General features: G+C 37.1%; 1 protein-coding gene across 11 annotated transcripts in view; it reads left to right on the forward strand.

The window, feature by feature from the left end:
• Positions 1 to 1,388: 1,388 nt before the first annotated feature.
• Positions 1,389 to 25,681, forward strand: part of LOC5573942 — a 126,099-nt gene continuing 101,806 nt past the window's right edge. For 6 of the 11 annotated variants that reach the window (XM_021847697.1, XM_021847704.1, XM_021847708.1 and 3 more), the window contains exons 1-2: positions 1,433 to 2,157; positions 20,388 to 20,633. The gene's annotated coding sequence lies outside the window, so the exon portion shown is untranslated. Of the gene's footprint in view, positions 2,158 to 20,387; positions 20,634 to 23,215; positions 23,572 to 25,681 lie in introns of those variants that run through there. The other 5 variants (XM_021847700.1, XM_021847698.1, XM_021847703.1 and 2 more) reach the window with 5 other exon arrangements.

Genomic DNA, 25,681 nt, shown 5'->3' on the forward strand with positions numbered 1-25,681 from the left:
CTTATAAAGGATTACTATCCAGAACCATATTGTGATTTTATTACCACTTAGATGATCTGAATTTCGTCTTTCTCAGATTTCGCCTTCGATTTCGCTGCCCCTTTTCAATCACCGCCACCCATGCAATTATCCTGATGTTCATGACAGTTTACTCTGGTCGGTTCAGTGTTTACCATTTTCTCAGAGTCTATGAATGGAGAGTTGCGCGAAGAGTGAAATCTACCTAGGGCCCATTCACCAATTTCATAACGTTTCAGGGGATGGATGGGTGTCCGAACGTTGTTACGGCTCATACAAAAATTGCAGAGTATCAATACGAAAAGCGTCACGAGGGGGTGGGTGGGTGTCCAAAATGGCCAATTTAAGCGTTATGAAATATATGAACAAGCCCCTATCGAACTGTCAAACCGTCTACCTATCGAGCAGACCAGCAAAACATATAGGGGCTGCTTTCGAAGACGAAGAAGAACAACCACAGACAAACAGACGTCACACTCTCATCGCTGTCCATCGACCAACTTTTTAACGATCGATTCAAATATTGGCGCAGCGCTCGCGTCGTTTTTGTTCGTGTTTGACGTTTACACACTACCGCCACCTGTTGGTCCATCGGCCAACTACAGTGTTTTTAGCATTGGGCGTACATGATTTCGCGACTATGATTTTGATCGAGATTTGTTCTAAGTGTTACGTCTGTTTCTCTGTGGAACAACCATTCAAAGAAGTCTCTTTACGCAACTCTCCATTCATAGACTCTGCATTTTCTCTTTGTTCCCGACTCACCAGCTCGTCTGGTTCACACAACAAAACCAGCTGGTCTTCTGTTGTTTACAGTCATCTTCATTGTTCTCACGCTCCAGCTGGTCTTGCTATCGTGTCAAAACCAGCTGTTAGTGACTGGAATCAAGGACGAAAGGTAAATGGTGTTTGAAAATGTACCATCAGTACATTACATATTGGCAGCTTCTCAATTTCGTCATGAAAGTCTAATCATTCGTGAAAATTACAATAATATTGATAAAAAAAAATGTTTTTACAGTGCTACATCGATAAAGTAGTATTTTGACACATGTCAAACAGATCGTACCAAGTCACTGATCTTTTTATGTCGTCGACTGTTACCCAAGGTAGCGGTGTTCAAATATTCTATTCGATCGATTGATATTTATTCGCATGATATAAATTTTTGATATCCAATATTTTTGATAAAAACCCATTTTTTGATGTTTTAATGACTAAAGACACTGACAAATCAACAAAATAACTTATTTTGCAATTAAGGAGATGTGCGGTGCAAGATTTTAAATTGTTTCGCAAGTCAATTGAATGTTCAACCTTTTGCCGTAAGGCTCAAAATGCAAATCGAACAACCCCAGGCGCTGGCTTCTGGCAACAAGCTGAAAGGCTTGACTCGGCTCGGCAGCAAGCAGACGATGAAAACTAGAATGTGTGTGAAACAAAATGGAGGTGTTTTATAATGGTGCGTAGCGTATCCCGTTTTATCTTCTGATAGCAGTGGAAAAACTTATCAGAACCGGTCGAAAATATGCACAATTTGTTGCGGAAGTGATCGGCACCCGTTTGGTGATATTTTCAGTGCCAAGTGAACATTTTCCGGTCCGTTTGGATGCGATTGAAAAAGTGGTGAAAAGTTTCTCGGTTTCTTAGCCATCAGCTTTTGCTGCGCTGGGGCTTTGGTCTTTCTTCAGGGCGAGAGGTGGAAGAGCCTGAAGAAGCAAGCAAGCAAAAAAAAAAAAAAAAAGAACATGAAGTGATGCGCGGCCCCAACGCTGTTGTTCCGAATGCTTCTGTGAAGCATTGTGAAAAAGGGAAACGCTTCATACAAAAAGAATATTGGTTGTCTTGTAATCCATCTTTGGGATTAAATCGTGTCATGTTAGTGTATTGTTTATTGCAGCATAAAACATTGTTACTGCTTTTAATTTTATTCATGAAATTCGTTAAAATTTCGGACTGTGTTGAATGTTGTTTCCGAAGTGGTTGGTGGTGTTGGTGAACATAAAATTTTACTTTGCGATACCTACCTATCAAGAATCAAGGACATAGTTCGCCGGTGAAACCAATATGGATCTTGAATGTTACGGACAAAGTTGTTGGATTCACTGGTGAGGCCGTCACGAATGCATCATTACCTTGGTAAGTAAATACATAATAATGAGCTAGTTAACTACATTGATTTGGCTTGAACATACCTATTGTAATTCTAATGTATTGGCAAAACGGTAACAAAGTTTATTTTGATTAAATAAAAAAAACACGATTGCTGTTAGTCATCTTGCTCATAATTCTGTAAGTTACAATTTTAAAAGACCTCTTAAAAAATTATTTCACTATTCTAAAGCGAGTCTCTAAAAAGAAGTAAATATGTTTACTGGTAGGTCTCTTAAGTCTTTTTCAACCAAAAAGATCTCTAATGTCACTCTTTTACAGTCAACCCTGGTCTAAAATTCTCGAGGCTCTAGTGAAACCTTCAGAGATTCAGATTTTATCAAAAATTTCTCCTCATAGATCTTGAGAAATACTTCTAGTGATTTCTCCAGAGAGTTCCGCTGGAATACTTTCAGAGGCTCCTCCCGAGAAGATCCTTTAAGGATTTCTACAGAATTTGCTTAAGAATACGTTGAGCGTTAGATACTGCCTCCAGTAATATCCACAAAGATCATCCTTAATAGTTTTCCAGGATCTAGTTTAGTATTTCAAGAGATTTTTTCCATTTATTTTTTACCGATTTAGCCAGTTGGTACTTTACGAAATCTTCCAAGAAATTCTAAAGGAGTTCTACAAAAATCCGGAAGGTTTATTCAAGAGACTGCACAAAAATCGTTACGTATTTTTTTCAGAAAACATAAAAAGAACTCGTGTAGGGGCCCATTTAGCCGTAGCGGTAAACGCGCAGCTATTCAGCAAGACCAAGTTGAGGGTCGTGGATTCGAATCCCACCGGTCGAGGATCTTTTCGGGTTGGAAATTTTCTCGACTTCCCAGGGCATAGAGTATCTTCGTACTTACCACACGATATACGCATGCAAAATGGTCATTGGCACAGTAAGCTCTCAGTTAATAACTGTGGAAGTGCTCATAAGAACACTAAGCTGAGCAGCAGGCTCTGTCCCAGTGGGGACGTAATGCCAGAAAGGAAGGAAGGAAAAAGAACTCGTACAGGAGTTCCTTGGCTGATTTCCAATAATTCTTACGATCAACTTCATAAGGATTTTCTCGAAAAATCATCCACGTCTCTCCCAGCAATTGCTTTAAAAATCCTCCACAGAATATTCTTGAAATCTATTAAAAACTCGTCCAGATATTTCTCATGAAGTTCCTCCAAAAATTTCTCCAATATTTCACCCGGGGATAACTCCTTCAAATCTTCCGAATATTTCTTAAGTACTTTCTTACGTAAAATCACCAAGAAATCCATGAAATATTCTTCATTTAAATCTTATATTTTGTTGTTCAGATAAATCTTATCTTCTCTTTTTTTTTCTTGGTTGCTGTTCGGTCTCGTTTTTTCAAGCATGAGATCTTTAGACCTTGTCACCTAGAATTTCAGGATAATCTTGCCCTTCCCCAGTAGATGCAGGTAACTAACACTGCAGGGTGTCCATCCATTCGGGGAATCCAGGAAAACCCCGGAAATTACAAATCACCGGAAAAAAATACTGGTAATACCCAGGAAATTGTAGAAACACACAGAGAAAAAGCACTAGCTAATTGTGCCAAGGAATACACGACTGAGTTTTTAGCAAAAGTTGACAATTTCTAGTAGTCAGGTCCTCTCACGGATTGGACGGCAGTTGAGAAAGTGCGGTAGGGTTGAAATGGGTGGTAGTATCTAATAGGAGATTGTTCACAGCTTTTTGAAGCAGATCAAAGTACGCCGTTTTATGGTTCAGCTTAAACTATAAACAATAATTGAATGATTATTGAATTTCATTTCATATTAACCCATATCCGCCCAGCGTCCTAAAAATAGGACAGAAGCCCCGAACGCCCAGCGTCCTATAAATAGGACAGTACCTGTAGTGCAAATATCTTGAGAATAAAGAGGTTAAGGAGAAAACTGTCTTCTGTAACTTTGATCTCAGGACTGCTGACTTCCACTTGGTAACTATTTTAATTCAGAATTAACTCACCAGGTGGCGCACAGTCGCCAACAAATGCCGCATATACAAGCAACATATGAAACAACTTTCCGGCGTACAAATATTTGCTTCGTTTATATCTCAGTCCAGCGATGAGATACAAAATTGGTGTCTTCAACAAAGTTGAACAACTAAATAATACCTTTTCGCATAGAACCTTATAAATTCGGAAAACACTCCCAAGATGGCGCTAGTGAGCCAAAATTTTATTTACTTATATCTTAGTCCAGTTATGAGATACAAAATTGGTGTCTTCCACAAAGTTGGACAACTAAATAATACCTATTCGCATAGAACCTTATAAATTCGGAAAACACTCCCAAGATGGCGATAGTGAGCCGATACTTTATTTACTTATATCTTAGTCTAGTTATGAGATACAAAGTTGGTGTCTTCGGCAAAGTTGGACAACTAAATAATATCTATTCGCATAGAACCTTATAAATTCGGAAAACACTCCCGAGATGGCGCTAGTGAGCCAAAATTGTATTTGCTTATATCTTAGTCCAGTTTTGAGATACAAAATTGGTGTCTTCGACAAAGTTGGACAACTAAATAATACCTATTCGCATAGAACCTTATAAATTCGGAAAACACTCCCAAAATGGCGCTAGCGAGCCAAAATTTTATTTGCTTATATCTTAGTCCAGTTTTGTGATACAACATTGGTGTCTTCGACATATGTGTTCAACTGAATGACAATATTGAACAACTAAATTAAACCTAAATAAAACCTTATAACACTCACAAGATGGCGCTAGTGGGCAAAGATTTTATTTGCTAATATCTCAGAACAAAGTTTGTGTCTTGGACAATGCTGAACAACTAAATGAATCCTACTCGCCTAAAACCTTATTAGTTCGGAAAACACTCACAAAAATGATCAACCTACTAGGATCTATTCGCCCAGAAACATAATAGTTTGGAAATCTCTCCCAAGTTGGCGCTAGAAGACAAACATATTATGTGCTTGTATCTTAATCCAGTGATTGGATACAAAGTTAGTGTCTTTGACAAAGCTGAAGAACTAAATGAGACCTATTCGTCTGGAAACTTGTAACTTCGGAAATCACCTAAATGGAACTACTGGGGACACATTTTATTGGCTTATATATCGGTCCGCTGATTAAATTCAAAGAAAGCTATTCGCCTAAAACCTTCTTAGTTCGGGAAATCATTCTTATTATGGCGCTAGTCGGCAAATATTTTCTTCGCCTATATTGAAGTCTAGTGATGAAAAATTTGGTATACTCGGAAACGATGATCAACTAAAGGAGAAATGTTCGCAAAAAAACTTATTAGTTGAGAATTGCTTTTATGTGCGAAACATCAATGAAACAACCAGTAAGAAATTGGTCTGCCTAGATCAGGCCTGCCCAACATTTTCGGCTCTTTTTCGACATAAATGGTTGGTGCGTTCGCAAAAATAGACCGATATGAACAAAATTAGTCTCAAATGACAGCTTAGTAGTATATCTGTCGAATCCATTCGGAAAATTTAAATTTTACATCTACCACTCTGCTACCGATGCAATTAAGTCCAAAAATTGATCCGGCCCGCAGGCCGGACTGATTTTTACCTTTGCTTGCATCGCTAGCGAAGAGTTTGACATGAATTTACAATTTTCAGCATGGATTAGACAGATATACTACAAAGCTTTCATTTGAGACTAACTTTGTTCATATTGGTCTATTCTTGCGAACGCACCAACCATTTATGTCGAAAAAGAGCCAAAAAGGTTGGGCAGGCCTGGCCTAGATCAAAACAATGCATACTAACTATCGAGTCGATCAATAATCGCTTATTTCGGGTGCAATGCTCCTTACATTTTTTTATTAACCTTGACACCATTTATTGAAGGCCAAACAAAGAAAACACATGTTTTCTAGCCATCGAATGAAAAAAATGATCTTTTGAAGGGAGTGAAGAACGGAAAACCGACATATTGACTTATCCATCCGTGAACTGAACTCCAAGGGTGAGAAAAAATTGATAGCCTCCAACCAAGTCCAGAACCAGTTTTAAGGCTTAACGTGGAAAAATAAAAATTATTATTCGCAAAATTACATCTATCTTCTATCGTGTTCCATGCCAAGGTGTTGTTTATGTAGTTGATCCAGAGCATGATGCAACTTTATTTATTAAGTGTAGAAGACGTTTTTTGTAAACGGTCCAAATCTTGACGTTTCAAAACAAACCGGGCAATATGCTCTCCCTTGGGGGGTCTCGTAGCCTCGAGGTTACGGTTTCGCTTCGTAAGCGGAAGGTCATGGGTTCGATTCCCAATCCCCCCACACAAAAAACTCCGTCCAGCCACCAGAAGACGCCGCACGAAGGACTGTGTATAGGAGAACACATCCATCCTTCGTCAGTATTGGATGGTGACTGAGACACATTGACCCTCTTTGTAGGCTGTTGCCTCACACGACACATATACATGGCAAAATGAACCACCGCACACCAATGGACTTCGATATGGATATGGATTGGACCAACGGCAGCACTCTCCTCTACCTGCTCGGTGTGAGAGAAATAGCAATAAGAACAAGGATATAAATAGATTCTGTAAATATGATCCTCGGCATAGTAGTGGCCAAGTGCACGGAGTGCCTAACAAATAACATAAAAAAAAAAATATATGCCCCTCCCACAGAAAAAAGTCCCACAGCGTTGCAGAAATGTTTCCAAGTTATATAATCATATTTACGTGGTCAAGAAGCCTCAATCCCTTGAAAATGAAGTGGGTGATTTACCCTACTACGCGCTACTACAATGCGTTATTGCCAATAAATTCTTCTAAATTCCCAAAATGAATGTTTTCGAGAAAATTGATAACGCCTTCACCATTGTTTGGGCGTAATTTTGCATGGTTGTTAACTTTTCAGAACCAGTGACACGTTGAGATAGCATTAAAGTGCCTCCCATGCTGAACTCACTCGGTCCAAGAATTGTGACATTTGAGCGGGCACGCTTCCATATGCTCCCCAGGTATTCTGGTCCGCTCTAGTGTCAAAAATCTTGGATCGCGTGGATTCAGTTCTATCGCTGGATAAGACCATATGCATTAGTGATGCAGTAACTTCAACGTTATAGACGAATAATGTTGGCTTCAAATATTCACGTCTGTAAAGCATGTAACAGTTGGAGTGCAATATTTGACTGTCAATGGACTGAATAACTAATTTTTCATTAGCACTAACGAAATTCTGGTTTTGCCAAATATATTTATTTCGATCGCTGTCAGATCCGAGCCACATTGTATACTAATAACTTGACCCAGAAAAAATATTTTGATAGTTATGTTTTCATTTTCAGCTTGCAAGTTTGATGAAATCTTTTTGAAGACTGTTCCGAAACATCTGTATGTTTTTTATAATCAAAATATTTGACGTAAGATTTTATTTTGTTTATGGTATAAAGGGTGTAAGTGTGCATAATTGTACATGTATGGGAATGTATGTATGTCTGTATCTTACTTACGTGGTAGAACAGAAAATTGAATTGAAGTCACTAAATGATTTAGTTCTGGCATGCATCTTTCACCTCTGAATTTTTTATTCTCTATATTGCAATTTCTTTATTAAGGTACGTTCATAAATTACGTCATGCAAAGTTTTGCCATATTCATCCTTCTCAATTTTCCTCTATATCACACTTTTTGTATGGATTTCATTTTTTATATGGGTGGCCACGTTTCCTGGTAACCAACTCCTTCCTCTTCTGTACGTGACGTAATTTATGAATTATCCCTCACCTGCAGTTTTTTTTTCAACTTGTTTACATTGTAATGGGTCGAATAGCATGAAAATATATTTGATTATTCTCGAAAATAAACTTATAGAACAACTAGATATGGACGACACACTTTCAAGAATTTTTTTGTATCCCCACCATAGACTTGATTTTTTTGGTGAAATAAGGTTTGATTTATAGGAATACGACTATGAATAACAAAAACGGAACTGAATTCCAATTGTGAGATACCTTGGGCGTTAACGGGTTAAATATTATCATTACTACTTAGAATTTACATTTCCACTCACTACAATATTAACTAAGTTTCAAGATCTTATAATTATTTTCTATCTAATCTTATACAACAATTCAACTGCCTGAAGATTTCTTTTCCTTTGTCTTATGGTTTCTATCATACTACTCATATAGAGTTATCATTTGTGGTAAGCGCGCGAACAGGAGACTTGTCTGTAAATTTGGAAAAAAAATCGTTGGTTTCGAGGTCTATGGGATGATTCAAATATTACGTTTTTCGGGATTTCTAGAAACCGAACCCCCCCCCCCCCCCCCCCCGCACTGTCACAATTTAATGTAGTAAGTAATGTAGTGTCACACTTTTATAGACCCCCCTTCCCCAAATGATGAGTTGTAATTTAGTAGATTTTTGTTTTGGCTGAAGATGTAGATTTTTGTTTTGGCTGAAGATATAATACGCATGTCATCATCATTGAGATCCATTAAAAGTGTTTAGAATGGTACTTAGGGACAGGCATCAATCTCATCTGATCACTTTGATCATCTTCGGATGTGGAAGGATATTATCAGCAATCAAAGAGCGCTTTGATATAATTCCATCTCTCTATCAGATGATGATCTAGAAGCTTGTTCGGTGACATATGGGGATACAGTCGCCTCTCCACATCTCGATATCGAAGGGACCATCGAGATAGGGAGAGATCGATACAAAGAACACATTTTTGATGAATACTAGATTGAAAAACACTCCGTTGCCAAGAAAATAATACACAAACAGACGTCAGTTTGCGCTCCTAGTTTGTTTTGAATCCCAAAACTTTGGTCTAGTCACCTTCGATATTGGTCATATCGACATACGGAGAGAAAATTGAGAACGAAAAATCAACAGAAACACATCGAGATATGGAGATATCGAGATAAGGAGGATATCGAGATATGGAGAGTGAAAATGTATGCAGACCGAAGGGACTTATGAAAGCATCGACATAGGGAGAGATATCGAGATATAGAACATCGAGATGTGGAGAGTCGACTGTATTTTTGTTTTTAATTCGATTACACTGCTATGCTCTCATGGCTCATGGCTAACGGATATTTTACTCAGTTTAGATGACTGATTATAGTAAATCCTACATGGTGAGCACTTTCTTTTGCTTTCAATGCTACATGCTGAATAAGTTAGATTCGTTGATGAACCGCTGAGTATGGAATTCCTCTTCAACAAGAAATGCGTGTAGTTTCATGGGAAAATATCACCTTTTTCACGAAATTTAATTTAAGCTTTTATAAATTGTGACGTGATTTATTGGAAAATTGTATCTGCTAAGATGAAAGTAAGAGGGGCAAAGTAATTAGAGAATCATTTTATTATGAATGTATCACGAAGGAAGCTTTTATTTCACTTTGTATTTATTTAATTTTATTTTTCGCGATTAAAACATATTATATTCTGTTTCTTCATTATTCAAGACAGATTTCTGCTCATGCGTTCCATTCTCTGATCCTAATACTTGAGAGTTTTTTTGTGGTCTTCGAGTTTTGCAAAAGAAAATTATGTGCGAAGCCGCAATATGCGTGGTCAAACCTATAAAAATATAAAAAATGAAATTGGATTTTCTCAAGAAACGAATCATCTATTTACTCCCGTTGATTGAAAACTCAGAGAATAACCGGACGTGACAGCCGGGCTGTTTCGAATCTTTCTGTTATGGCTTTCTGATGCACGGATTGCTCAGATGATAAGATTTCATCTTGAAACAAGTGAGTGAAAGATGAAGTTCAAAAATCAATCAAAGAGCTCCAAGATATTATCCTAATATTTGATCCGTATCTTGCTCAGAAGATCGAAAGATGAGATTAAATGCAATGCCTGCTTAGGGATTCCTTGCAAGGTTCTTGATGAGATGCTTTATGAGTTTCTATTATGATTCATGATACATTTTTGATGACATATTTTTTGGAATCCTCAATAAGATACAAGGTGATAATTGACTTGAAAGTTCTCTGGAAAATTACTGCAAAGAATAGTGCATGGCAAATAAGATTTTAAGTGGTGATATCAAAGAATTTTGACGATTTTTTCTTGTTTTTTATAGCAAACTCGTAGTGATCGGCACTAGACTTTTAGCTAGGCCAAGGATTTTTTTAAATTTGTTAAAACGTTTTAGTGATTTTTCAATTAAATTCTGGATACATTCATTTAAAATTTCATTTCGGCGGATGAAGTGATACGGATTCTTAAAGAATCCATGTTTGGATTATTACCTTGCCTAAATAATCCGTGACCTATGAAAAAGTTCTTCTGAGGTCCATGACGTGATTTTGTGTGGATTTTTGCAGATTCACAGAGAACTCTTCCTGCCTTTCTCAGCGTATTGTTTGTGGATCCCTAATGAATTCATGAAGAGTTTTTTATTGGATGAGTGCTGGTGCCAATAGTGGATTACCTAAGCAATTAAAAATCATAACATAATAACGAAAAGTCTTAACAGAGATCTTTTGGCGTTAACAGATAGATTTCAACCTCTACTATATGGGAAAAATATAAAAAGAGTGATAACATTATTTTTTTACCTTAAAATCGCTTGGGTCACTATTGGTACACGTATGCCAGTAGTTGCGCTAGTGCATCACAGTAGTAGACGTTCGGGAATGGTTAAAGGAATTTTAAACAAAAAAGTTGATTTTTACATAGGTTTAACATTTTTCCCTTGGAGCAGCAACTAACATCTTTCGAATGAAGCATAAAGCTCATCTCTGTGACATTTCTTTCGATTGGTGGTAGGGAGCATTTTTTTTGCGAAAATTTAATCAGTTATATGACTTTTTGATAAAATAAAACGCCCAAATTTGGCAAATCGGCTGAACTAGAGGCGATCTATTCACTAAAAACAGCGCATGTCATTTTCATCGAAAAATATACGTTTTATTCCATAGTACAATCTACTGGTACATTACAGCCATTGGTGCCGGCTCCCCATATGGTATTAAAGAGCAGATTTTTGTTTGTTTCTTGACAACATTTGTGGAAAAATCTTTGATTGATTACTGAAAATATGCTTGTTCAGAGTTCTTTCATTATTTTGTGCAAAGCAAGCGTTTTTCGGCAGGTTATCGTTTATGTAATAAAGATTTCTGTTGGTTTCAACGAGATGAAGAATTTCTCCGGAAATCAGCTATCAATCATGTCTTATGCTATGCTTAGCTATGAGATGTTTGAAATCTCTGAACGAAAAGTAGCAAAAGCGATAACCAAGCTAAAGTCTTCCTACACTCCTGGACCAGACGGGATTCCGTCAGCGCTACTAAATAGATGCTTAGCGTTGCTTATACCTTTGGTGAAGCTGTTCAAACGTTCACTTGGATGCCGAGTATTCCCACGAAGTTGGAAAATGTCGTTCCTATTTCCAATTTATAAAAAAGGTGACAACGTACCGAGAGTAATTAGCGTAGTATTACTTCACTATGTGTCTGCTCAAAGGAATTTGAAATTATCATCAACGACTCCTTATTCAATAGCTGCAAACAGTACATCTCCAGTGATCAGCATGGTTTCTTTCCGAAAAGGTCGGTCGCTAATAAACTCGTTGAGTTTCCAAAGCAATGCATACAAGCGATCGATGCTGGTAAACAGGTGGACGCAGTGTATCTGGACCTAAGAGGAAAATAACCATCATAGTTTTGTAAATTTTAAAAACCAGTTCTTTTGCTCAAAATCGAAGCAATGATCAAGAAAATCTATCATTGTATTGCACTTGCTATCTGAAACACGATGATAGATTTTCATAAGGATTGAATAAAATTTGAACGAAAAAACTGGTTTTCAATTTTTAATGATTGCTGATGATTGAATGATGGATTCATGAGCCTTAAAGGCGGCGTTTGATCGTGTTGACCCCGGAATCCTTCTACAAAAACTTCGCAAATGTGGCGTATTCGATAGCTTCATCGATTGGTTTCAATCATATCTCATCAACCGATCGTTATGCGTAAAAATAGGCTCTGAGGGTTCATTCACATATTTCATAACGCCGAAATTGACCATTTTTGACACCCACCCACCCGCTCGTAACGCTTTTTGTATGAATATTCTAAAAATTTCGTATGAGTCGTAACATCGTGAGGACACCCACCCACCCCCTTCAGCGTTATGAAATTTGTGAATAAGCCCTAATGAGTCGAGCTCATTAACAAATTTATCCGGAGTGCCACAAGGCAGCAATCTTGGGCCTTTGTTGTTCTTGTTATTCATCAACGACGCATCTCTAGTCTTACCGCCCGGGACCAGACTTTTCTACGCCGATGATACAAAAGTCTATATCAAGCATATTTTTTCAAATCGGCGTATCTAACATTTGGATGGATTCGAGAAAAATGCGATGCAATATATTGTAAAGCATTTTAAATTTTATTTAAAAAGTTTTTATTTTAAGAACACTGTTTCTAACCATTATTAAACAATTCCGATTTGTTTTGAATTAGATTGAAAAACTAGTGAAATTATCGAATAAACCCTTTTGCTAATACACGGCACTGAAGACGGCCTTACAGTTGAGGTCGAAAAACGCGTATCTGTCAAAGGATACAAACTCAAGTGGAATAGAATGGTATAGTACTAAATTCGGTTTTTTCATCTACTTATAGGTATTCTACTAAACAGCTCGAAGATTTATTATCACTCCTATTCTTGTTTTCGTTGGAGTGCTATTTCGATCAAAAACCGTTTGTGTTTGTTCACAAATTACATAACGCCAAAAATTGTTATTTTTGACACCCACCCACCCCTCTCGCAACGCATTTTGTATGAATATTGTTTGAATTTTGTGTGAGCTGTAACATCTTAAGGACACCCACCCACCCCCTTCAGCGTTATGAAATTTGTGAATGAGCCTTTTTGTTCGCTTTCAGTATCATAAGGGTGTACTGCAGTGATCGATTTCTCTTCATCGATTTTATCTTTAGCTAATCATTTGACCTAGCTGCTGTCTTGAACTGCTATGCAAAGAGAAAATCTACGAAGAGAAATCGATCACTGCAGCTACGCCTGTCGAGAGGATCATGGATTCGAACGATTAGGATTCGATTGACGATTTGATCTGCTGTAAACAAGAGTGAAGGTGATAATATCAGAGTTGAAGTAACGATTTAATTCGGAAAGGACATAAAAGCCGATGAACTAGCCCAGCGTATCGTTAAAAAAGATAAAAAAAATCCTATACGTCTAATTGCTTGTTGTTGGTTAGAAAAGGAATTTGTTTTCTTATTCTCTTTTTAAGAAACATGTTGTGATTTTGTACCGTCCAAAAGATGATGACATGGATAGTCAAACCTGACTCAAACACTAATGTGCAACGGGTCAAATTGTTCCAGTTCACTCGAAATATTAACAGTTTCGTAAAATCAAACAGTCAGTAGAACAAAATGTGTAAAAATTTAAAACAAGAAGATAATTTCTTCTGTGAGCACCCTATTCAAAATTCTGTGATAATCTTACTCCGGAATTCCGTGAGAATCGTGACTAGGGATGTCAGAACACTAAGCTGAGAAGCAGGCTTTGTTCCAGTGAGGACGTAATGTTAATAAGAAGAATATTATGTCGTAACCCAACCCAGCCATGGAATCCGTGAGAATGGTATCCTAGATCCTAGATGCCAATCCTTAGCATTCTAGCATTCTGTGATAATCCTTAAAAAGTTAAATTTTAAGCTGAATTCTGTAAGAAATGTGTAAAGGGTTCAATAAGATTGTCGCCAAAAATTTAATTCGAGCTCCTATTTCATTAGAATTTTACGCAGAATAATGCGATAACGGCTTCCTAAGTCTGTGAGATTTACGTATTTAAGGTAATCCTAGGTACGATAATGGGAATTCTGTTAAATATTTTGTAAAATTAAGCATCTTCTTTTCTTCTTGGCATTACGTCCTCACTGGGACGGAGCCTGCTTTTCGCCTTCAGCTTTTTAGTGTTCAATGAGCACTTCCACAGTTATTAACTGAAAGCTTTCTTTGCCTTTATTGCCATTTTCGCATTCGTATATCGTGTGGCAGGAACGATGATACTTTATGCCCCGGGAAGTCAAGGTAATTTCCATTACGAAAAGATTCTGAACAAACCAGGAATCGAACCCAGACACCTTCAGCATGGCTTTGCTTTGTAGCCGCGGACTCTACCCACTCGGCTAAGAAAGGCCCCTCATTGATGCAGAAGTGATATTGTAGAAGTGTAATCATGTACTGATTTTTCATAAATTTATTGTAATGCATAATGGATTAATTAGGCTTTTGGAATGATAACTTAAACCATTAGAAAATCATTGGACAATTATTATTGCAATAAGTTTGGGAGCTAAAACATTCACAATGTCCAAAATTGTAGCATTCAGTAGACTTTTTGTCATCCGTTGTGTAAGTTTTGTGTATTTAAATTAAAAAAAAAAGTCAATTGAATTCGTACCTTACATTCCCGGAACAACCGAACCTTCATTAACAGTGCCAAAGATATCATCCCACCAAAGAGCGAAAACCACATCGACAGCGTGTGTATATGCCAGCCATTTCGGGAATGGTGAAAAATAATTAATTTTTCGAGTTTCGATTATGGCGGCGGCGCGACGCTGAAGCTGGTTTTTCGACGTGATGAGCATTGCTGCTTTTATTCCAACATCGAAGCAGGTTTTTTTTTCCGAATCAGATAGATGGATGCGGATAGAAATAGTGAGAGAGGATTCTTGTTATTTTTTTTTCATTATTTTTTCTGGCTTCTCTCGCTCCCGTTTGGTTTGTAATCAGAATCACCAATAACGACTACTGTCCTCGTTCGTCGTCGCAACATGCCACATTTGTGTCTACATTTGGATGTCTCTACATGCGTATATCTAGCTGTATTGTATGTATGCATAATGGCCGATATAATTCATTTTCATTTGGCTTCCAATATCCGGACTGGACCTGGTAAGGCATTCAGTGTTGCTTTATTTACAGATTTTAAAAATAAGTGGAAGTTTTGTTTTCATTCCAAAACGTTAGATTTATTTAGGAATAAAAATTTTTATCGTCAAAGCTGATCCTCAGCTGCTGGCAACACGGCGTAAAATCCCGCAATGCAAAACCAGCAGAAAAGACATCATCAAGTTAGGTCATATCATTTACCTATAGATCAACGGGGCGATAGACCGACCCGTCCGGCAGGAGCCCAATAAGAAGATATCGAACGAACGAACGAATCCCACCGCATGTCGTTCTGTATTTGTTCCACTGTTGTTTGCTTTTCTGGTCGATCCCATCGAAAAAGATGACGATTGCACCAATACATTTGCATTCGCGCCGCCGACTGGCTGATGGTTGAGAGCCGCATCCATCCATCTATCCGAATGCCAGCCCAAAGCACGTTGATGAAGGAGGTGGGGGACGGAAGAAACCCTAGAAGCTGTAGCGCAAAAAAAAATGTAAAAACGCCTATGGTCGGATCTCAAGAAGTGACAACAGTAGCTTCAAATATGCTAAGATATTTCGGTTCGGGTATAAAACTCATTTGACAAATTAACATTGAATGTAACCAGATTATCAATAATTTATCTGCATTGTACAATTCAAGACCAACAATTGAAAAGGCCTCTAGTCCAAAATGTAAACAAATCGGTTTTCTTCTGATTTCAGTGTATAAGAGCCTATTCTTACTAAAACATACAATAGTCATTTAAAAATATGCATAAAAGTTGAAAAAATAACATTTTTCTAAAAGGCCTCATCTCATTTTCCGCTAACCAGGATATTTATCGCAAATGCGGCCTTTTCTCAAAAAGGCCTCATTTCTATATCTGACGGAAACCGAGTTGAGGCCTGTTAAACAAACATCAAAATTGCAATGTAGATTGCGAAAAACGTTCCAAATTCACTAAGTAGATGCAGGTTATACTACGGAGCGACTGCTCCTTGTATTATTTTATACAGTGGTTGTCTAAACGGCGAACATTATCGGGCTCCTGTAGACTGATGTATTTTGTATCATTCTACCTAATAATACCTGTGTCAGCCTGTCTATACTTCACAAATTATCAACAAAAACACGATTTGGTTTCAATTGCATGAAAAATAACGTTCAATTGCAATATTATTTCAATTGAACCAATATTTTCATACATTTTCTCGACGACAAACTCGCGTAGCACATACATAATGTTCATGGATGACGAAGGGTTCAATCAATCACATATTTAATCGACCGCACGAATCTTCTCTTGCTGTAGGGATCTCCATGTACTTTACTTCACCACTTAACACTCTTCTACACTTCAAATTTCTTATTTCATCATCAATTTTGAATGATTTTCAAAAGGCCACATCAGAAGATGATTAAAAAACAAGCCACAACTAGAAGGCCTCAACACATTTTAGAGTAAACAAAGGCGCCAACTCACAGGCCTCATCAGCGTCGGCCGGCGTCTATGGGCACAAATGAAAAGGGCTGCACAGCTTTTGGTGAAATAAAAGCCTCATTTCCTTTGACTCGTTTTTTTAGTAGGATTTTTTACTAAAATGATAGTAATGAATATTCATAGCTATAAATCAGTTTATCCATCGACTTTCTGGACGATAAAATAACATACAATGCTTAAATTCATAATTGAAATTTGATTTATTGTTTGACAAAACAAGATTGCATTTTTCTCATTGTTTACTTTTTGGAGATGAGGCCTTTTGAATTGTTAGTCTTGAATTATATTGCAATTGTCAATTTCAGCAGCAAGAGTGATAGCTTTTTCAATATTAATCTTGACTGGACGGGATACATACCTACATTTTGAATTAAATTTCTCTCAATTGCTATCTCTATTTTTCAATCTCTCCAGAATTCCAAGAGCTTCCACGCCGATTTTTTTTAATCAATTATTCTTCCAGTCATTTTTATATGGCATTCATCCACAGTTTCCCCTAGCCCTAGCTCCAAAAACTCCTCCAGGGATTATTTCAGGTAATCTTTTGAAAACTCTTCTAGTGACTCTTCAATAAATTGGACCAAGCATGAAGTGCCTTTAGAAATATCTCTTGGTATGTCATGCGCGGATAACTCCAGCGGTTTTTACAAAAATTTAACGAGTAATTTGTCATGTAAAATCATCAGGATTATTTTGTCAAGTAAAACCATCAGGGAGCAGGATTCTATTCATGGTACTTTTGATTCCCTTTAGCAGAGTTTTTTTTAAGCTACTGACAATTTGGCTGAGAAAAATCCTACATGCATTTTTGAATCCATCGCAAGATTCCCACCAAAAACTAATTTTAAAATCGTGTTATAGAATCTGGAGAAGTCTATACTGCTTAGAATTTTGTAAGAAATTCATTAGGGATGGTTTTCAATCATTCAAGTAATCAAGCAAATATAGAAGGATAGGTATGCAAAAAATATTCAAAGAATCTTCAAAACAAAATAGCCTAAAATTGAAGAATCAAAGTTGTAACAATCAACCTTGGAAAGTTGGTATAGCAGTCAAAGAGTCAGTTATGAGAAGGGTCTTCAAGATCTACAAAATCTTGATTCCAGGAGTTTCTTCAAAAAATCTTGCAGGATTCAGGAATTACTTTAGAATTTCTAATAGAAATACGCCCCGATTTTTCAGCAATTTCTACAAGAATTTCTGAAATATTCCATTGACAACTCCCTGGAAGAATTCCTGAATAATTTTTGAGCAATTCGCTGGGAATTCTAGACTAACTAGCTTACCAAACGTGGCTAGCCACGTTCCGACGGAATTCGGAAGCTTAAAACTATGTACGGCCTTTCTATAATGGATGCTCGAAAGCAAAGACATTTCTTTAATAATAATTGTGGTAGTGCTCTTAGAATACAGAACATCAGTTGAGATGTAATATTAAAAATTAGAACATATCGGTTATTATTTTATTTTATTTTTTTCAAAATCACCCGGTATCGACAGGCGGTTAATATTCATAACTACAAAATTGCTTTAATGCTGGTGCAACGTTTCTTCTGCTGTGAAACATTTCAAAACTTCCAGAATATTCTAAAAATCAGAGAGAAGAATGTTACAAAAAAAACTCGAATATTCTGCTGCATAGCTGTTGTATTGTAGTATTATATCATTAAAATAAAACTGTTGTATTACTTCAAAACATATGAGGTATTTCAGAGAAACATTTCAAAGCGTTACTGACAGGCAGACAATTTTGGGATTTTACTGTGCCTTCAGTTTTTTTTTGGATGAAAATTTTGTATCATCTTTAAAGACACAAATTTCACGAAGGAAGCAATAGAGAGCATTGCAATTTTTCTTTTGCAATAACGAAAAGCTTTAAATTAGAAGCTTGAAAGCCTTTGAAAACGCGAGCAGGGTCATTGTGACGGCCAGTAGTATTCATTCTTTAGACATGAAATCTTCGAAAAAATCCTAGTTAAAGCAATGAATAAATGGATGGATGAATTCCTGAGGGTTTATGAATTTCTGAGCAACCTTTTAGATGATTTCTGGTGAAATCTCTGGAGTAAGGTATCTTGGGGGTCACATAGCCGTAGCGGTAAACGCGCAGCTATTCAGCAAGACCAAGTTGAGGGTCGTGGGTTCGAATCTCACCGGTCGAGGATCTTTTCGGGTTGGAAATTTTCTCTACTTCCCAGGGCATAGAGTATCGTACCTGCCACACGATATACACATGCAAAAATGGTCATTGACATAGTAAGCTCTCAGTTAATAACTGTGGAAGTGCTCATAAGAACACTAGCTGAGAAGCAGGCTCTGTCCCAATGGGGACGTAACGCCAGAAAGAAGAAGAAGGTATCTTGAATTGATGTTTTAGAGAAATTAATTAGGAACTCCGTAAAAGAAAAACAAAAAAACTGGTCTCCAAAGATTTTATTGTTAAGACACTTATTCGTTACCAGCGCTGAGTCTAGACCCCCCCTCTTATCCCTCCAATAGAACGAAAGGGTTAAAGTCCAGGCTCTTATTATGATCAATAATAGAATTGTATTTTCAGAAAAGAATTGAGTTGGTACGAGCATTTTATTTTCAGAATAGAATTGAGTTGGTACGAGCATTTTTTTTTAACAATTTCCCTGTTTTCCTTCACTGAAAATAGCCTTGCGGTCAAAATTACCATGTTGATGGTTTAATTTAAATGCACAACGCCACTTTATTTGTGCAGACTAAACATTACGCTCATCTCAAACGGATTTTGTAATGAGATTTACCATGGGGACTGCGTATAAGAGAGTCGGTAAAAATTACCATGTTTTGTGGTAACCATAACAATAATTTTGAGTTATTCTGCGAATCATCAGTTGCGTTTAAATTGACCACATTTGTGTAGTAAAATGTACTGTACGTTTGTAGTATTTGTGACATGTTCCAGAACTTGATAATGTTTCACGCGCAACGCATCTAAATTTGTGAATTTAGGGAATATCTGATACCACAAATTCGCAAACCCGAATGCATTGCGAATGATCTTATATAGTCAAACATCGGAATCAATCATTTTTATTAACATGGCTAACAATTTTACAGTATTTAACACTTATTATTTGTATACTATAGCTCGACTTTAGCAGGCAGCTGGTATTGGAAATGTAGCATCCAGGTCCAATTGCATTCATGCAGTAATCTGTTTAACAGTAGAGAAATAATTTAAAATTCGTCAAAAAATTATAGAAAGTTAACTTACCTATGTAAAAAACTACCGTATTCATTCGAAGAATATCTTGGGAAAGCATTTTCATTTCCTGATGTTTTCAGCTATTGTTTACAATGAAAGAGAAAAAATGTACCATTAGAGCTAAACCATGATTGGAAAACAAACAAAGCTTACACTTTTTATAATATCTGTTAATTTTGGCACTACAAGCAATTTTTATTAAATTTAGTTATAATTTTACAACTTTTTCAAAACACATCGTTCAACTTTGGTCTTCGAAAAACAGAAATGGCACCTCTTGATGCAATTGAAGAAGAATCAACCATGATCAATTCAGGCAATTATTTTAAACCAGGCCATGACTGACTGCAGTTAATTTAACTGTATCCTGGAATAGTATTCTTAACTACATGGTCATGATAACGGTTACTTCAACATTGATTTCAGTGTTCCTTCTTCACATTTAATTATAGATCATAAATTAATTATAAGTATTTTTTCTTGGGACTGCGGCAAAAATTAAAAAATCATATTCACTTTTTATGTCACCTTACTCATTAACCCTTCCTTTTCTCTTTCTTACAGATTCTCATTCTGCATGACGTCGTTCGGTTCAAATGTTATAGGCTGATGTTTTGGAGTCAAACAGCTATGCTGTGTTAGGAACTACATCAGCGAGCTGTGTCTGACTTAAAATATTTTTTTACGTAGCTTTAGTTCAATTGTTTAAAAGCTTTAAAACATTCAAGAAATTCGAATGTTCGATGCTGTTTTTCCAAAAAATGTGATGAAAATCAAAATTTGTGATGCGGATTTCATACAGGACTTGAGGTAAGCACTATTTAATATTTATATTCAGCAATTATGTACCGTAAACCGAGTGCAAATTGATCAGTGGCGTGAATCTTCCGTCAGTATCGAATGGTGACTGAGACACATAGACTCTCCAATACGGCAAAATAAACCATCGCACAACAATGGACTATGGCTTTATGGATATGGATAAAACATAAACAGCATAAAAACAGTAGAATCTCTCTTCTAACCTCTTGATATGGTACGCTCTGGAGTGTGAAATTGAAATAAGCATTAGGATAAAAATTAATTCTGTATCAGTGTAGTAATTACAGAACCACTATGATACCCGACAAAGTAGCGACCAAGTACACAGAGTGCCTTTCAAATAAATATAGGGACTAATAATAAACCCAAAGTGACTGACTCGGACATCTCGCAAAGGAGTAAAGCTGCATGGCGAAAAGTGAATCATACATCAAATGAAGTTATTGTTCAGTTCAGTGATGTAAAGTGACGAACGAATGCTGTTGCTACCGTTGTCCAGCTTATTTCCAGATTGGCGTTAAATTGCATTAGAAGTGATGGTAGATTATTGTTCTATTAACAACTGTTGCAGTTCAGGAAAAAGTCTAAATTTAATAAAACTTAAGTAAATTTAGGTCAATTCAAGCATGAAAAGCTAACTGTTACGGGGGTGATAACGAAAATGTTGCCAATTTTCTTGCTGTTTTGGTTAACACGAAGCAAGCCTGTTGTTAATTTTTCCATTAACCACAAAAGAAAAGCGCAAGACAGGTTACATTCTCAAGCAGATTTCACGCTAAAAAGTTAACCTAGGCGAAGCTTGGACAAATTTTTGATCGCACCATCAACACATTTGCAGTTAGAAAAGGGTTGGGTCAGGAAAATTTGAGTCACTTGTTGATTATTGTCAAGCTAAGAAAGTTATGTATAAGGAAATCGATAGTGTCAAGGAGGTGTCAGGATACCTTAGATGTAGTAGGCGATAATAGGCCTTAACTTAGGACTCAGAAAAAGACTAACATTAGACTGGCTCATTATATAATTAACTCTTGAAACAGAAACACGTTCTTCTCTTATTGCTAAAATGATACAACTAAGTCGAGTATTTAAAAAAACAATTCAAATTAGGCAAACTATTCAAACTTTTTCGAAATTTTTTGGCACAAATTGATTGTCAAGAAACATTCCAATTGGGTCCTAAAATTTTTAATGAGATCTTGTTTTTATTTAATAACACGAAAAAGCATGTTACTGTAACTACTTTAGCAATTTTTCCCGCTTAAATAATGGCTGTATCATGTTTAAACTTTAATTTAAAAATTTGGTCCATAAATGAACCTTGACACTTTTGATCATGTTTGACGTTCGCTTAGTCGACAAAAACACCATAGGGGTTTTAGTTCGACCACTGGGGTTGTTCCTATCTGACATTTCGTAAGGGACACGGAAAACAAAATACACCCAAAATTTGAGTTTAAGCCAAAAGATGTGACAAAATCTAAAAAAAATGTTTTTTGGGCTTGAACCAACGGAAAACATTAGAAAATTGAGTAAACATGTGTTTTTGGCCGAAACTTAAGCGTTTGGCACTAAAATTGGGACAGGGCTTTAGGACCCTATTCTGCCAAATATTGCCATGCTTCGTTAAGGCGAAGTAGGCCGTCATTGAAATTTGTACGCGTCGTTGATGATTGTTGCTAATTCATCTCACGATTTCGAATCAAAGAAAATCAGTTGGTTTTGCACTGACTCAGCTGAAAAAGTATCAGCATACTTTATGCATGTTAGCGCGTACAGTGATACTTTTTCAAGTCATCATAAACTATCAAAACCGAGTTTTATCACTTTGAAATGCAAGCTGAAAAGTCATCATCGTTGCCAAAACGAATGACGGGCTACTTAGCCTTAATACAATAAATTAGGCCGATATTCACCTGCTTCGCTGATACTCTTATGAATTGAAAATCCTGATAGAGCCTCCATAGGCCAGGAGAAGTGGATGAACTTGTCATTCATTTTGCTGTCAATTCTCATACAAAATCTACTTTTTCTTTGACATAAATTCACTCTAGGTGAACCACTTCCCCTGGCCTATAAGCCTTCGCTGACACTTTTTCCCCGTCTAACCAATATAGCCGATGGGGGTTGCCTGTCAGGGTACACCACTTCAGCTTGTTGGTTCCAATCATCATACATCTATCGTTTGGTTTGGTGAATCAAGATAATGCGCTTGTGGTCGGACGGGTCGGAATGGGAAGACGGTGAAGGTGGAAACAGTTTTCGAATGTGATACATTTAACATCAACCGAGCGCAATGAACACACGGCCTGACTTCTATGATATCGCACCAATATAGGCAAACGAGTTACTACTCGTAGTGGTGTGTTGTCGGCGAGTTTCTCATAGTTATTTCCGACACTGTGATATCCGATGCAAAAATTTCACATCTACACTGCTGCGGAATCCAAATAGGAATTGAAGCTGTACTATTGAACCGTGGCCACACAAATACTAGCAAGCTTTTTCATGTGTCCGTGCGATGGCAGCGCTTTGGTCGGATAATAATTATTGAATTGAAAGTTTTTTTTTCGCCACATTCGTCTCTGAAAGAGGTACAGAGAAACAATGATGTCGGCGTATGTTTTAATTTTAATTGTGAGTTAAAAAGTTGATCTAACCAATTTGCGAACAAAAGTGGCCTGAAACGCGTCGAAAATATCGGGAAAAGTGAGCCGAGTCGATTGTGTGCACCGGAATGATGGAATTTGGCCGTTCTGGGCCCAGAATCGATCGAAAAAAAGACGATGAAAATTAATCAATGAGACACCCAGTCGAAAGTACTTCTCATTCGCCATCATTCGGGGTATGTTAATGGTGGAGCTAAAGGTGCAGTGTATACGAGGAAAAATCAGCGCTCGTTCGTTTCGAACGTGAAATCGCATTCCATGTACGTGCAATTTGTGTAGTGATGGGTTGGTAGCAGCGTCCAAAATTATCATTGATTTTTCACGAGTGTCATTTGTCAAGTGGTGGTGTGCTGAATGAAATTCATTTTAATGCAAATCATTTTCATAACGATCAATTTTCAAAATCGCGTTGAAATTTTCATATCATTCGATTTGAGTTGGAGCAAAACAAAATCGGCAAAATATTTTGTACAAAATACACGAACATTTTTCTCAGTTTCCTTTTGCGTGACATTCGCTGTCAGTATTGTGTAGGTTCTTATTTTTGTTTTCATACAATTTTACTCGCTCGTGTCAGCAAAAACGACGACAGTGTTAGATGAAGTACTCATTCATAGACCTTTGCGGTGAGGAAAAATTCCTCCGCGACGACGAGAAAATCGATTGCATGCGGGTGACATTTTTAATTGGAAAAGTGAGTTTTGAGGTTAGAATCATCTAGAATTGTCTCGAGAGCCAACGCGACACGGTATGAGCAAGTCGAGAGGGAGAGAGAAATGTTTGCTTTCGAAAATCATAAACCTTCATACGCGTTCGTCTCCGGTTGTCGCTGGTTTTATGTGTACAGAAGGCAACAGACTCGAACAACAGGAATAGTAAGTAGCGAAATGAAATCTACCAGTTCGAAGAGTGCAAGAAGGTGGATGTGGATGTGATAACGAAGAATACCACCAAGAAACCTTTGGTAGGCAAAAGAGAAATAAAAAATACCTTATAAATGAGTTAGCCCTGGAGACGAATCGCGGCAACTCCGCTGGGTTCAAAAGTGCTCTTCTTAAGTGATTGTGTACGTATAAAGTGACGAAGTTGAGCTTCTATGTTATATCATTCTGTTTGTCCGCGTTGAGGCGAGAAATGCTAAGAAGAAAAAGTGAAACTCGAACAGTTCAAGAATACCACCAATAAGCTCTAATGAAACGATGAAAACGCAAAAACAGTTACCATACTAGCGCTATTCACCGGTGGCGATATTGTACTACTAAACAGCCGTTTTTTGAAGTGAACATGAAAGCCACAAATGCTAGCATTAACTATGACCGGTGTGTTGTGTTGACTAGAGCAGTATTGCTTTTGAATAGGTCGTAATCGACAAAAACAAACATAAGTGTTTATTTTTTTCTACAAACTATCAATTTACAACAAAGTATGTATATTGCCTATACTACTGAAATGTGTGTTGAAAACATACGAGAGATCTAAAGAGAGTTTCAACATGATTGAAATACTTTTATACAACAATAATGAATTTACACGATTTACATCGATTCGAAAAATCATACTCGAACGAAACACGGGAGAGTAAACAGAGACACAGAAGAGAGACAGACCCCATCAGGAAGCAAAGCGAAAGAAATAGCAATGGGAACATGGAGTAGCACGAAAAATAATGGACCGCAATTTTACAATCGTAACATGAAATCACTCGACGAAACAGACCCGGTTGCTGGTTGGATTGGAAGCCGCAGTAGTGATGATGGGCGCATGAGTGTATTCTGTGGGGGCCGATGTCTTGCGGACCAACGAACTACTATACTGTTCGGGCGAGATTCCATTTTGTGAATTCAAATGCATTGCGATTAGAGTGACGGGTGGGTTGATGAGTGAGCTATAGATTCCAATGCCTGCGAAGTGTGCTGACAGTGTATATATTGGAGATTTTTTCGTACTGGGAATGATTGCCTTAGTAGTAATGTTATCCGTTACTAACTACCATGAATGCTATTATATGTACATCTGATTTCAGTCAATGTTAATTTCAACAGTGAAATCAAAATTAATTTAAAAAAAAATTATCTAAGAGCTTAGTAACTTATTTAAAACTCAATGCACCGCTCTCAGCCGGAGGTTGTATAGGGTTAACTTAATGCTCTAAACATTTGATCTACGTGGTAATCTATTACATGCTACTTTAAGGCCAATTATTACCTTTTTCTTAATAGGTATTACACAGTAGTTTCGTCTAGGTATGGTTGAATCAGTTCCGTCACACAGCCAACGATTTGTCAGTATTTCATGATTGAAAAGAACTCAACATATTCAGTTAGCTTACTTTTGATTTATAATAATGATATGCCACCATGGTGGAAGTTA

The sequence above is a fragment of the Aedes aegypti genome, chromosome 2 (genome assembly GCF_002204515.2).
Source record: "Aedes aegypti strain LVP_AGWG chromosome 2, AaegL5.0 Primary Assembly, whole genome shotgun sequence".
In the NCBI taxonomy this organism is placed as follows: Eukaryota; Metazoa; Arthropoda; class Insecta; order Diptera; family Culicidae; genus Aedes; species Aedes aegypti.